The sequence below is a fragment of the Rousettus aegyptiacus genome, unplaced genomic scaffold (genome assembly GCF_014176215.1).
Source record: "Rousettus aegyptiacus isolate mRouAeg1 unplaced genomic scaffold, mRouAeg1.p scaffold_m13_p_3, whole genome shotgun sequence".
NCBI lineage: Eukaryota > Metazoa > Chordata > Mammalia > Chiroptera > Pteropodidae > Rousettus > Rousettus aegyptiacus.
Window position 1 is genome coordinate 5,277,140 of NW_023416306.1, and position 13,683 is coordinate 5,290,822.

General features: G+C 56.7%; 1 long non-coding RNA gene across 2 annotated transcripts; it reads right to left on the reverse strand.

Annotated features, from left to right (window-relative positions):
- Nucleotides 1–6,678: 6,678 nt before the first annotated feature.
- LOC118600361 lies at nucleotides 6,679–12,616 on the reverse strand. 2 transcript variants are annotated; one of them, XR_004949957.1, is made up of 2 exons: nucleotides 12,516–12,616; nucleotides 6,679–10,833 (listed from the first exon to the last, which is right to left on the reverse strand). It is a non-coding gene; the product is annotated as an uncharacterized LOC118600361 (long non-coding RNA). The 2 variants fall into 2 exon arrangements; XR_004949958.1 differs by lacking the exon at nucleotides 12,516–12,616 and adding an exon at nucleotides 10,986–12,405.
- Nucleotides 12,617–13,683: the final 1,067 nt, after the last annotated feature.

A 13,683-nucleotide genomic window follows, 5' to 3' on the forward strand; every position in this document is an offset into this window, starting at 1 on the left:
GCTCCCCTCCCCCCCCAAAAAAAAGAGAGAGAAAGAAATTACAAAAGCCTGTCATTTGTCTCCGTCCCCGCACCCCATCTATCAGGCCGCCGAGCCCGTCGCCTCGAATGAGGTGCGCGCCCGGACGGCCGCTTTAATGGGGCGCCGCGTGTGACTGCGCCGCGCGGGCGCAGCCGGCCGGCATTTGCATACATATTAAACCGGAGCAGTAAAAAATGCAGACATGCAAACCATTTGGACGGGCTCCTCGGCGCAGAGCCGGCCAGGAAATCAATCTTCTGCTTTCTTAAAGGAAACCTGCTCAGGGGGGAGGCGGCGCAGCCGCGAAGCCCGCAGGCCCTGGGAGGGGGCAGCCATCATCCGTCCTACCGTCCGCCAGAGCCCAGTCAGCTGTGGCGGTCCTTCCCGACCACGCATGGCCTGCTGGAGCCACCGACAGAGAGCCAGGGGAAGGGGAGCCATCATCTCTCCAGGCGAGTCTTGGCTCGGCCCGCTGTGCGCCCTAGAGTGAGAGGCCGGGCCCCTCTGTGCTTCCCTACCCTGATGATACTGACAGCTTATCACCATCATCTTAGCGGGTGCTGGAGATTTTCCCCTGGCTTTGTGGCTCTGGGCTTAAGCCACTAACCCGAGGTGTCCCGGCTCCCCTATACAGAGCCTGGGTTCCAAGCGAGATGCGGAGGAGATTGGCCAAGGGCGCAAGAGTTCAAAGTCATAGGCTCCACTCTATGCAAGCTGTGTGACCTTGGGCAAGTGCATCAATCTCTCTGTTTCCTGAAAAAAAAAAAAGGATACCTCCCACTGAGGCATGTTGAATTAAAGTAGGTCAGTCACCGCCTGGCACACAGCAAGGACTCAGTAAACGGTGGCAGTTCAGATTGTAGGAGGGAAAACTTGCAGTTATTGGTGTGGTTTCTGGGTTAAAATCCCTCCCTTGAGTGAGCCACATCTCCCACGAGTCTCCTTTCCTGTAAATGGGGGTCTCGATTCTCACAGGACCGCGCTACTTCATAAGGATCACCGGCCCCGCCCTCCAGGGATGTGGGGTCCCGGGAGCTCCACTGCTGACTTCAGCCACACATGGCCAAGATGCCCCCTCTGAGGGCTGCCGAGCCCTGTCATCTCCTGCCTGGGAGCTTAGGCAAAGCCCAGGGCCTGGATGGAGGCGACGCCCCGACAAACCCTAAGCAGATCAAACCTCTGTGGTACCTGGAAGGCAAGCGACCCCGAGCCTCGGCAGAGCCAGACCGCTACGGCCACTCCTCCCACCCTCTCTTCCGGTTTCCAGATGAGGACACTGAGGCCCAGAAGGAGGGTGCCACAGCCACGAAGCTCGAAGGTGGTGGAGCTGGATTCGAACCGGGGCTGCGCGACTGCAGAGGCCTCCTCAGGTCACTTGTAAATTCTGTCCGCAGACGGAGCTCATTCTGCAGGATCAAGGAACACTGTTCCCTCAGAAAAAATGGTGTGTGCTTGTGGAGAAAGAAAGCCGCTTGTGCCTGAGCTCAAAACAACATCCAGCGCCCGTGAAGGCCCTCGAACTGGAAGAAAGAACCAGTCATTCGGCTTTTTCCATTCACTCCACACTCCTGCAGGCGAGCAGTGGAGGTGACCGGCGTGCCCAGGACGGGCTGGGCAGTGGGCAGTGCTGGGGAGGGTGTGGGGGAGGGTTGCACCCAGCCAGATGACAGCCGCCACCCTCTCTGAGACCCCAGGGCTTGAGTGAACAGCCAGGGCTGGGTGGTCTTTGCCTGCAGTCGAGAGAAGGTCCCCTGTGATTCAGAGCTTCCCCCTTGAGTGGCAACGTGACCTCCCTGTGGTGTCAACCTGTAGCATGGTGTCATGGGAACAAAAAAGGCCAAATCCAGGGTGTGGCCCAGTTCTGTGGTGCCTTGCTGTGTGACCTTGGGCAAAGGCTTCACCCTCTCTGTACTCCGTCTCTTTGGAAGCCCCTCCCTTTCACCCCTGGCCTCCAGGCTCTCTGGGCCTCCATCCCTCCGCCTCCCTCTACAGGCCCCAGAGTACAGGCCTCCCCCACTGCCTGGCAGGCAGTGGGTGGAGGAAGCTGGCAGGGCGGGAAAAGGCGGGAGGGGTAGGAGTTACAGGAACCGGCTGGGCCTAGGCGATTGCTCAACTGGGGAGCCTGGCCGGGCCAGCCTCCACAGGCCCCACTTCCACCAGCCCGCCCTCCCTCCTAGCTCTGCATTGCAAACATTCCTGGCCAACCTCGGCTGCTGCAGCCCCGGAAGGGGGAACTGCCGCAGACACAGCACGAGGCCACCAGAAACACTTAACCCCTTCCCTGCTCCCAGGCAGAGCCTTCAGGCGGGAGGATGGGCTGGGCGGCGGTGCCAGGGTTCCCGGACCCTGAGCGCCCCAGCCAGGTGACTCGCTGGCAGCCCTGGCTGGCCCCAGGTGACTACCCTGGATGAACAGGCTGTATGTCAGGCTCACACTGTTTCTAGCCGTGGATTCACTCAGCAGACATTTTTAGAGCTGCCCCTGGGTGCTGGGCACCGTGCCTGGCACTCGGCGTGAAAATCCAACAGGGAGTCTCTCGTGGAGCCCACACTGGGGTTGAGAGGGAATCAGATAAACAGGCATTTTCAGATCATTGCAATGTGAGTGCTACAAAGGAGAAGTACAGGGTGAGCCGGAGCCGCGACTAAAGTGGATCAATTAGGGAGGGAGGGCTTCCTGGAGAAAATGACACTTAGTGAGCCATGAGAAGCCGGGGAGAGTGTTCCAGGCGGAGGACGCAGCAAGCGTGAGGCTCTAGGCAGAAGAAAGAGGTTGGTACGGTCCAACCTGTGTGTCTAGAGGAGAGAGAGTGAGGGGCGGGGAGCGCCCGGGTGGGAGAGCTTCTGCGTCAGGCCCCAGAAGGCCTTGGGGCCACACCCGGGCTTGGACTGTCTTCCAAGGGCATTGAGGAGCCATGGGAGGGTTTTACCCGGGGAATGACATGGTCAAGTCCAGCTCTAGGCGCTGAGATTTACTCAAGTGAAAAACAGAACCTTAACGGAGAGAGGAAACTAGCATTTTCATATATAAACCAATATACTCTAAGACCAGAACACCTGAACCACGCCAAAGTGCCACCAACAGGAAGTCTTTCGAATGGCAGCCTGGCAGCTGGGCTTGGCACGGGCTCCTCCAGGGGCACCGGTGGCCACTCTGAGCCCTGCCATCCCGGGGCCAGCTAGAGGCAGCAGGCTCAGTTTGGCTCCTCCTCCCAGGATGGGATCCACCCCTCCCGCACTTTAGACACCACTCTGCAGACAGCCGGAGCTCAATAAATGCAGCAATTACCGTGTTGAAGTCGGGAGGGGCTGAGAGCTCATCCAGGCCTACAGCCTCCTCACTGCACAGAAGAAACTGAGCCCTGGAGGCGGCAGCGGCTGGCGCAAGGCTGGACGGGCCACCGTGCATATGCCTCGGACACAGCGGGGCCAAGGGGTGTGCATCCGAGATGCCCGTGGCCCCAACCAAAGCCTCCTTCCTTTCCCCACCTCTCGTGAGGCCTCAGGTCTCTTCAGGAGGCAGGGGCCAAAGAAACAAGACACGCAAGTCCAGAAAACCAAGAACCGTTTGGGAATGGGCAGCCCCTTAGAGCTTGAAGGAATGAGCCAGAGGACAAAGTAAATTGGTGGGAAACTTCTAGAGTGTATTGTTTTCATTGTGGACTCGTTTCCTTTTTTTCTTGTTCGTTCTTTCTTTCTTTCTTTCTTTTCTTTCTTTCTTTCTCTTTCTTTCTTTCTTTCTTTCTCTCTTTCTCTCTCTCTCCTTCCTTCCTTCCTTCCTTCCTTCCTTCCTTCCTTCCTTCCTTCCTTCCTTTTTTTTTTAAGCGGAGTATTACTCAGAACACAAATGTACCAAAGAGATGACATGGAGCTGTCCAGATTGGAGAGGAAGGGGTGATCCCGGACCGGCCCCGCGCACACTCATGTGGGCTCTGCGTCCACCTGGCCAGCAAAGGGCTCCTCAGAACAGACCGAAGCCCAGCTGGAAGCCCAGCGCAGGGCCGGAGAAGCGGAGGCCCAGGGAGGAGGAGGCACTTGCCCAGAGCCCTGAGGGATGCAGGCAGGTGCTCCCAGGCCATCCTGACCCCCAGACCGCTTTTGTCGCCTCAGGCCCAGGCTGCGGGATCAGGAAGCAGCACCTGTCTTCCGTTTTCTGAGCGAGTCTATGCCTGGGCTGTTTGCTGGGACAGTACATGCAGCCAGGGCTCCCCGAGTGCTGCTCAGGGGGTTGAGACTTCTGAAGAGAAAACATGCCCGGGACGCTCCCGTGTTGAAATCTTGCACAGACAGGACGGGAAGGGGCTGGGCCGGCTCCGTGCCTGCACATGCCCCCAGGAAGGAGGCACTGAGGTCCTTCCGGCCTCCTGGGGTCACTCCCGCAGGAGGCGCGAGCAGCAGCTAATGTCTATTTTGTGGCCCTGGGTCCATTCTCGGTTACAGAGCAAGGCTCCTTCCAGGAGACGGTACTTCTACAAGGGTTCTTCAAACCTGGGTGCCACCACCTTGGTGACCCGCCGTCAGCTTCGCCACGGTGAAGCATTCCAGAACTCTTAGGCTGGGCCAGGAATCGTCCCTCTGAACCCTCATCACAGCCGGAAGAGTTCACCAGTTATCAACCCATTTTACAGACGGGAAACTGAGGACCATGAAGTCACTTGCCTGGGTCACATAGCTAATGACGGACGTGGGCAGGTCTGGGCATGTCTCGGGCATGCTCTCACCACGAGAGGCCTCACTGCCTCCCCGCCTGGAAATGCGACCACTTGTCACAGTGATGAGTCCCCGGCAAACTGAAGTCTCCCCTGGCTCACTCTGATTCCTTGTCTTGTTAATGTACCTGAAATAAATATTTGATCTCACCTATTTATGATTTGTTTATCTTCGGCATTTATCCATTCATCCATCCTGTCTACTCCAACTTTCTCTGCGTGGGTTCACCTGAGTCACCAGTTTTGTCTCTGAACTTCCAGAAGCCAGAGACCAGTTGCTGTACTGGTCATCACACACTCACACACACACACACACACACACACCTCATTTTATGCATTTCACAGACATGTGTGGCCTAACTTGGAAATTTTGGTGGAACCTACTGCTTGGGGACAGGGAGGGCCCAGTGCCATGATGCCCAAGAGGCACTAGGCATAGGCGAGCACTCGACAAATGGGACTGGATTATTATTCTTGCTGTTGTCCACTGGGATTTGGGGGATTTGGCGTGGCCGACAAATTCCTAGTCTCTTCTCCACCCTCCGCATCACAGATGAGCAGGTTCACTTTTCAGAGTTTCTCTCCAGCGCTAAATGGTATATAAAACCAACTGTGTGAATGAGGTCAGTTACCTGTCCTTGTACTGAAGTGATGGTTACCATTGTGGTCAGCCTGCAAGGTGGTCTCCAAATGAGTCCCACCTCCTGGTATTTATGTCTCTGTAGGCCCCTCCCACAAGGACTAGGCCGGCCCTGTCTGACCAATAGGGCATGGTGGAAATGACCACATGTGTGGTCTGAGGCTAGGTCATAAAAGACACTGCGGCTTCAGTCTTGTTCTCTTGTATCACTCCCTCTGGTGGAAGCCAGCGCCCCATTGAAAAGAAACTCAAGTGGCTCTACAGAGAAGTCCCCACGGCAAGGAACCGAGCCCTCCTGCCAACAGCCAGCGCGTCCGGCCAGCCAAGTGAGTGCACCTTCTTAGAAGTCTGTCCTCCAGCCTGCGTCAAGCCATGAGATAGCTGCAGCCCCAGGTCCCAGCTGACGTCTGGACTGCCACCTCAAAAGAGACCACAAGCTGGAACCAGCCAGTTCCCTTCGGAATTCCCTTCCCACGGAAACCATGAGATAATAAATGCTTATTGTTTTAAGCCACTACGTTTGGGGGCGACTTGTTATGCAGGTAACTAATTACTAATTAGGTAACTGATACAAGAACAGAGAGACCTTTTGGTTATGGGGGGGGGGGGGCCTTTCGCTGACTGGGTTCCCAAAGTGTGTTCCTTGGAACACCGATCCTGGAATGTGCTCAGGAAAGCGACGGTCTGTCTAGTAAGGGCAGACTGTGGACTTCAGCCTCTTATTTGAGATTCTCGGTGCAACCCCGGTGGGCTGGGAAACCCAGGAGTCTCATAAGCCAGCGCCTGTCAGCAATCTTCAGGGAACTGTCGCATCACAGCTCAGAGCATCCTGGGAAAACCCGCCACACCGTCATGGCAGCCAGCTTCTCCAGCGCATTAAACAACTGTGCCCCCATGTAAAAACAAAACTACTCCCAGCCTGATAGTCAGAGTGTGGCCTGTGGCATTTCGTGCAAAGGAAGAAGGCCGGCCAACCACGATCGATGGTCTCTCTGGGCTCCTTGTCTCCATTTGAGGGATTGGTTTGCCCTGGGTCCCCTCTGGTCCCACCTGTCTTAACAATCAGTGATATTGGTCAGGGCTCAGGGCCAGTGTCTGGCCGTGGATCTCAGCCCATTTGGGATTCAGATTTGGTTTCCAAACTCTGTATGTAGCTCCAGCTCTCATCAGCTCCAAAACCCATAACACGTGGGCCACGCTGTGCCCTTGAACTCTCTACACCCCTTCTCAACGCCAATGCCTCTGAGCTGGGTATTTCTCTGTGAGAACGCAACCACGGTCTTAAAACACGAACCACTGGAAAACAGCATCTGATACAGAAAAATCTGTTTTACAGGCAACTTTTTAAGAGCAAATGCACCCCCTTCAGCAAGGAAAGGTTGTGCTCAGAAAACCAAATTCTTTTGGGCCCCTGGGGCTGCATAGGGGTGGGAACCGAGATCTTGCTACTCCATAGGAAGCAGAGGCCTTTCCTTTCGTTGAAAACATAATTTTACCCTAATGTTGCTTCATCTTTCCCAGCATGGACATTCTGGGGCTGTCACGCTAGTCTAGAGCCGTCACTTCCAGACACCAAGTGGCCTGCCCTCTTCCCTCGGGCCAGAGGTCCCAGTGTGGGCACCCCGCTACTCGGAGTGTGGTCCCGGCTGGCCCGCATCTTCCTCATAAGGGAGCCCCAGTCCGGCCCTCTGCATCAGAATCTGCATTGAAACAAAATTCCCAGGTGATCTGAGGCATGTTAAAGGTGGGGAATGCTCCGCTGCACCCCAGAACCGCAGTCTCAAGGCGCCCTCCGCCTGCCCCCTAATGGGCTGCCATGCCCGCCGTCTTGGCTCCCCTTCCAGGTTCTCTGTCCCATCGCAGACAGCTTCTCAGAGGGGGTCCGTGCGCTCTCTCTCTCTGTCCCCCTTTTATCACAGACAGCCAGTGAGATGATCAGGGCGTGGCAGACTGGAGGGCAGGAGACCCGAACAAGAGGTAGCGACAATAATGACACCCGGTCCTTACAGCACACTCGCGCCCAGGAGGGAGGCCCTGGGACTCAGAGGTTCGGGGAGAGGAAGCCATTTATCTACCCAAGGTCACACGGCTGGCAAATGGCAGAGTCAGGCTGACCCCACAGCCACTGAGATCCCCCCAGAGGCTCTGCTGCTCGAGGACTTCCATGATGGGGAAATGGGGTGGCTGCGGGGATTGTCAAAGAGCTGCACCCCCATTTTGACTGGCTCGGCCCAGTGGTTCCCAGTCTGGGTTTCCCTGGGGGCTCTCGAAAGCTGTTTGGGGGGGCTCCATGCTGTTTATGGTCTTTTGAAATCCATGATGGCCGCTACGCCTTCACCGAGGGCCTGCAGAGGACGTCGCACTCCCTTGCTTTGGCTGGGATTCATGCCATCAACCCACGGTGCCCGTCAGACTCTCCGGGCTGGTGGGAACTGAGCAGGGATCAGCGTTGCCCTTGATTGACCCCAAATGGGAAAGAGTCTATTACTCAACGGATGCAGTTTGCATGTTGGGCAAACACAGCCCTCGGGGCCAAAAACAGCAGGGGGCTTTTCCGGTAGGAATGTGGAGAGACGTTCATTTAGAAACTTGAGTTACTGAAGGGAGGGCGTTTGTCTCAATTATTTTTCAGCAGCGGCACCGCTTCGTTATATTTTCTTTAAAACGAAGCGAGCGCTTCCCCACCCCCACCCCCACCCAGCCCCACTGGCGCTGGGGGTGCAGAGGCAGCCCCCCGCCCCGTGGGAGGCAGTGACGCGAGGGGCAGGCCGCGGCCACGTCCCAGGTCTCCGCCAGATGCTCTTCACTCCACATCCTCTGCGAAAGCTGACCTTGAGGACAACGTGTGGGCTCTCGTTTGCAGGTTCGTAGGCGAGCCTGGAGGAAGCCACAGACAGACGAAGTTCTGTAGAAAGCTACAAGACGGGCATGCGCCTCTGCTCGCGGCTTCCATTGGGCTCCGCACCTTCCTTCTCACCTTGGGCGTGGCCGAATGTGCCCGTGAGGCCTCCTGGGCTTCCCTGGATCCCCTTGGGAGGAGCCCTGGAGCCCCGCTCCTCCTTGTGGAGCCCCGCCCCCAAACCCCCAGGAAGTCTGCGGCCTTGGAGGTCTGGTAGGGAGAGCACAGAGATCAGTGGCGGTGGCTTGAGGTCCCATGCAGGCGCGGGAGGCCCCGCAATCAACTGACAGCTTCACCTCACAGCCTCACCTGGACACGCTGTCTCCATCTAGAGACATCTTTGTGGTGGTGGGGACCCCAGAGCTCATGCCTACTGAAGGCATCCTTCCATCTGGGACTCGAAGTCACTTCTGGGCACGGGGTTGCAGGGGAGGGGGACAGTTGCTTCTTAAAAATGATTCTTATGTGTCTGAGTAGCAGGAGCTGGAGACTCCAGGCCAGAAGCCCCATGCCATGGGCCAGAACACCACAGGGAAGGACAAGCCAAAGGCACTTCAAACACAACCCAAGAGGAGTCCATTTCGACGCATAAAGAATGTACCATCCACCCATCAACCATAGCAGAAGGTCTAGAACGCTGATCTCAGGCACCAACCAGGGGGCTTTTTTAAAGCAAGGCCCTGGTGGGGGGGGGGGTGTCTTTCCAGCAATTCTTTATGAGGTGAGTCGGTCACACAGCCTTGGATGCCCCCGTTACACCCCGTGTTTTCACTGGTCTGTCTCTGTGTCCCCCCTCTCCTGGGAGACGCAGGGCAGGGACTATCCCTGGCTCCTCTTTGTGCCCTGAAGTCAGGACTCAAAGTCCGGAGGACGCGTCCCCCCACCAAGAAGCTGAGGCCCAGCTGGAAGCAGGCTCCAAAGCCAGGGTCCTCAGTGTCTCCCTGTGGAACCCTAAGCACGTCACTTCCCCTCTCCGCGCCTCGTTTTCCTCGCCTGGGAAATGGCGAGCCCAGTCAACTGCCCCTCTGCGGCTGCAGGAGGACGACCTGAGCAGGTGAAGCGTTTCTCACAGGACACGCCCAGGAGTGGGGTCTTCCCACCCTGCCTTCCAGGGACTCAATACAACGCTGGGCTCCTGGCGGGCCCTCAGGTACCGATCGCTGTTCAGATTGTTTTTTTGTTTTTAAAAAACCAACATTTCTTAAAAGTATGGGGTTAAGAATTATGTATTATTTGTGGAAAATGTGATTTTTTAAAAAAACGAGACAGCTTGACCTCTTTCTCCCCACGTAGGACCAGGCATCAAGATAGGTACTTTTCCCTGCATGTCTCCATTTTACAGATGAGAAATCCAAGGCTCAGAGAGGTCACGTGAGGTTCCCAAGGTTACTGAGTGGTAGAGTCAGACACTTAACCATCACTGTCTCTGGTTCATAATCCCAGCCTAAAACCATTGCTTAAACCACTGGAACCACACACAGAGATAAGAAATAGTGATCAAATAACTGCACGTATGAATGAATCAGGTCAGAAATCACATAGTAACGTCATATCCACTGCTAAGACTTCTCCAAGTGGGAACCAATGTGACAAGGAAGGAAAATTTGAATCAGGTCACACGAAACAACCGGGCAACTTCAGAGAGTGCAGCTTCCCCAAGACTGAGCCAACTCTGGCCAACTTCCATCCAGGTGCCCAGCACAGAAGCTACCAGGGCTTAGTACAAAGCCTGAGAAAGGCGGGTGGGGCGGGGGTAAGGGGAGTCACGCTCCATGGCTTTCTTGAGGTGGGAAGAGGTCTCAAGAGAAAGTCTCTCGAGGAGCTGTGTGAGATGGTAATTGGAATCTGAGCTCTCCAGAAACCTGGGGGGACCTCTCTGACCCTCAGTCTGTTTGTCTGAAGTGTGTCCAGCAAAGCTTTCTTGTCCAGCTGCTCCTTGTGGAGCTGGTGCTGGGTGCTGGGGACTCAGCAATGAATGGGAGAGACCAGACTGGGACCTTCACCAAGCTCACTACCTAACAGGGGAGACCGACTGCGGCGACTAATAGATTCAGATACCAGCTTTCAGGGAATGACATGGGGACAAGCATAATCTTTACCTCAGGCTGGTGGTGAGGACTCAGAGTGTGCACCCAAGTCAAGGCCGAGCCCAGCGCTGAGCACATGGCGAGCGCCCAGTCCGGGAAGATGCTTTTGTTGCTGCTGTGGCTATCATGATGACTGAAACCTGAATAAAACTGGGCTGCCTTGGGGCCCAGTCTCATCGCCATGCCACATGCAAAAGAAACACCAGCCTGACATCCCAAAACCATTGGAAAGCAGTTTAAATCTTCCTGATCTCTCAGACAGACACCAAAGAGGCCTCCTTTGCACACCGCACACGAAAGCGTTCTCAAGACTCTCTGCCAATTTATCTGCCCGCGAGGTCTCATGGCAGCTGCTCCAGAAACATCTCTCTTCCCCGTCACCTCCCTTTTATCCGCCTCGGAGATGCAGGGGCTGCTGGGCCTGGCCTCAGGAGACGGGAGACGGTTGCTTGCCCACTCCGTGCCTCAGTTTCCTCATCTGCAAAATGTCGATAACAGCAGCGCTGCCTTCAATGAGTTATTATGACTTTCTAGATCTTAGCACCCAGGGGCCATTCCCCCATGGCCCCACCGATCACAGGGAGAGGGCCAGGCCTGGGCAGGAAAGCAAGCACACCCGGGCAGCGTCACCTCAAAATGTCAGTGCTCAGAGGGCAGGGCCAGATGTCTCCCAGGCACCCAGGGCCCTTCGATGCCCTGGGAAAAGACAGCCGAGGCCGCTGCTTGCCTGAAGCCAGGCCGCGTGGTTCGGCCTCCCTCTGGCTCCCGGGGTCACAGGCTCCGCAACAGATATCTGGATGTCGGGCCAGGCCCTTGCCAGGTGTGTCATTCCTGCCCTCACGGGGCTCACAGTCCTGCGTGCGAGGCAGGTAATCGGGGTCTGATCATGAGGTGAGACACCCAGAGTTCTGCAGGAGAGGACCTGCTGGGGTGTCAGGGAGGGCTTCCGGGGGACGAGGCCCCGAGGGGAAGGGCTGGAGTGGGAGGAAGGGAAGGAGATCCAGGCAGAGGCCAGGCTTGGGCAAAGGCCCGGAAGGGAGAGAGTGGGGAGAGCTATGAGCTCTTCCACCTCCTCCGACAGGCGCAGTTTAGCACCATCACCTATACCAGGGGTCCCCAACTTCCGGGCCACAGACTGGTACTGGGCCGTAGCCTGTTAGGAATGGCCACTGGCAAGCTGCTGGCCAGCAAACAAAGCTTCATCTGTATCTGCAGCCGCTCCCCAGCGCCAGCATCACCGCCTCAGCTCCGCCTCAGATCCTCAGGCGTTAGATTCTCATAGGAGCACCGGTCCCTGGTGCCAGAAAGATTGGGGACCACTGACCTACTACACCTTCTCACTTGGTACCCACAGCCCCTCCCCCACAGAGGTCAGCTGGCAGGAGGCAGGAGCTCTCATTCCCAACTCACACCTGGGGAGCTCAGTTCTAAGAAAGAAAGCGCCAATTCCTGGGGGACCAAAGCCCACATCGCCTGACTCCCGGCTCAGGTGAGAGAATCAAGATGCAAGACTGGCCCAAAACATCTGCCACGTGCTCAGGCGGGCCTATTACCATCACCCCCACTTTACAGATGAAGAAACTGAGGTGTATTGAAAACATGACATCCCTCCAGGACTGCTGTTTTTTTTTTTTTTTTTTTTCCTCTCTGTGGGAACCTAGGACAAGTCTGAGGTGCCAGGATGCCCTCCCCAGGTGGGGCAGGAAACAAAATCCCGGTGACTCTCCCGTGAAGAATGAAAGGAAGCCGAGATGGGTTGGAAAACAGACACCAAGAAGGGAAAGGCGGAGGAATATGGGTGGGGATGGGGTGGGCCTTTGCAGGAGGCCAGTCAGGGCGGGGCCCAGGGCCCTAAGCAGCCCCCTCACTCATTCCCGGGGTGAGAACCCCCGACTTCCCGGAAGACACCACCCCCCAGCTGGGCGGGGAGAAGGACCACCGCCTCCTGGCTGCCCAATCAGACGCACTCCCAGCCTGATGGGGGAGGCAGCCAGGGCGGAGGGCTCCCAGGCCTTCCCGGAGGGCGCCCCCCACCCCCGACCTGCCCCAGCTCGGCGGCCCACCGCCCACCGACCCCCCCACCCAGCCTCATTAGCACCGACGCCCGTCGTCCTCCCCTCGGCTTCCGGTGGCTCCAGAATTTAAAGGTTAAATCCTAACCTCGTCTCAGCAGTTTCTCCCGGCTTTGCCTACCCAGCGCCAGTTGCTGGTAATTATATGCATCTCCGAGCAGCCAATCAGCTGTCAGACTGACAGATACTGATCTTTTCGTTTTATTTTTAGCTCTGTGCTTCCCCCTCTAGTTGCAAAAAAAAATTCTGTTTGTTCTGTACGCCGCTGCTTGGCTCCCAGCTCTGCGGCCAGCTCTCATCTCCACCAGCCAGACGGGAGCAGGCAGCCGGAGGGGCTGAAGCCTCCTGTCCTTTCAGAAAGAGGGACACAAACGCACCGCTGTCCCCCAGCTGCGCCCCCCGCCCCCAGGCTGCGATGGGGAAAGGAGGAGGCTGGGGGCTGCATGCAGAGGCACCCCGGGGGCTAAGGGAGTTGGAGAGGAGCTGTACTTGGCCTTGCGGCCAGGCACGGGAGGAAAGCAAGTCCTCACCTGCAGGCTAGAGGCTAGGGGAGAGAGGCGGAGGCTGCTGAGACACAGAGACTAGCAGAGACAGAGGGAGAAAGCTAGGCTGAGAACAAGAAAGAGAAAGGAGTGGAAGTTAAAAAGACAAGCTCTAGCCCTCTGGAAATGTTTTCTCCCCAGAACGGAACAGAAGAAAGCAGGAATGGCTGCCAGCCCAGGGAGCACTAGAGTGGGAGTCCAGAGGGGGCCTTCCAGCCAGGCCTGCAAAACTCAGGGGGACCTGGGCCACCCCTCCCAGGCCCTCGTGCCTCATCTACCATGGGAAGGGCAAGGGAAGTGCTCTTCAGAGCCCTTTTGTGGGTCATTCCAGAAGGTTCTGTGGCCTTCCCTGGAGGCACCATGAGGCTGGCAGGGGTGGGGGTCTCATGGGCAGGAGGCTCCTGTTCAGACAAGGTCTCTGGAAGGAGAGGAGGGAGGACTCTGAGGCCAAGGCAAGCTCTTAGGTCCCAGAGTCTCCCAGACATTTGAGGAATGGAAATGATTGTGAAGTTTCCTTCCATCATCACAGCTCTCTACAGTTTGCAAAGCACTTTCCTCTCTCCAGAGCCCCTGTTTTTCCCCTGTAGTTAGCCCCAGGCTGAAGTGACATAGGGATGGAGAGGCCTGGTGAGGATCACCTGTTCCGATTGACCCTGTGGGGAAAAGGGGAAAAGAAGGCAGTGTGGCCTAATGGTTTGGGTTGTCGTTTTCCAG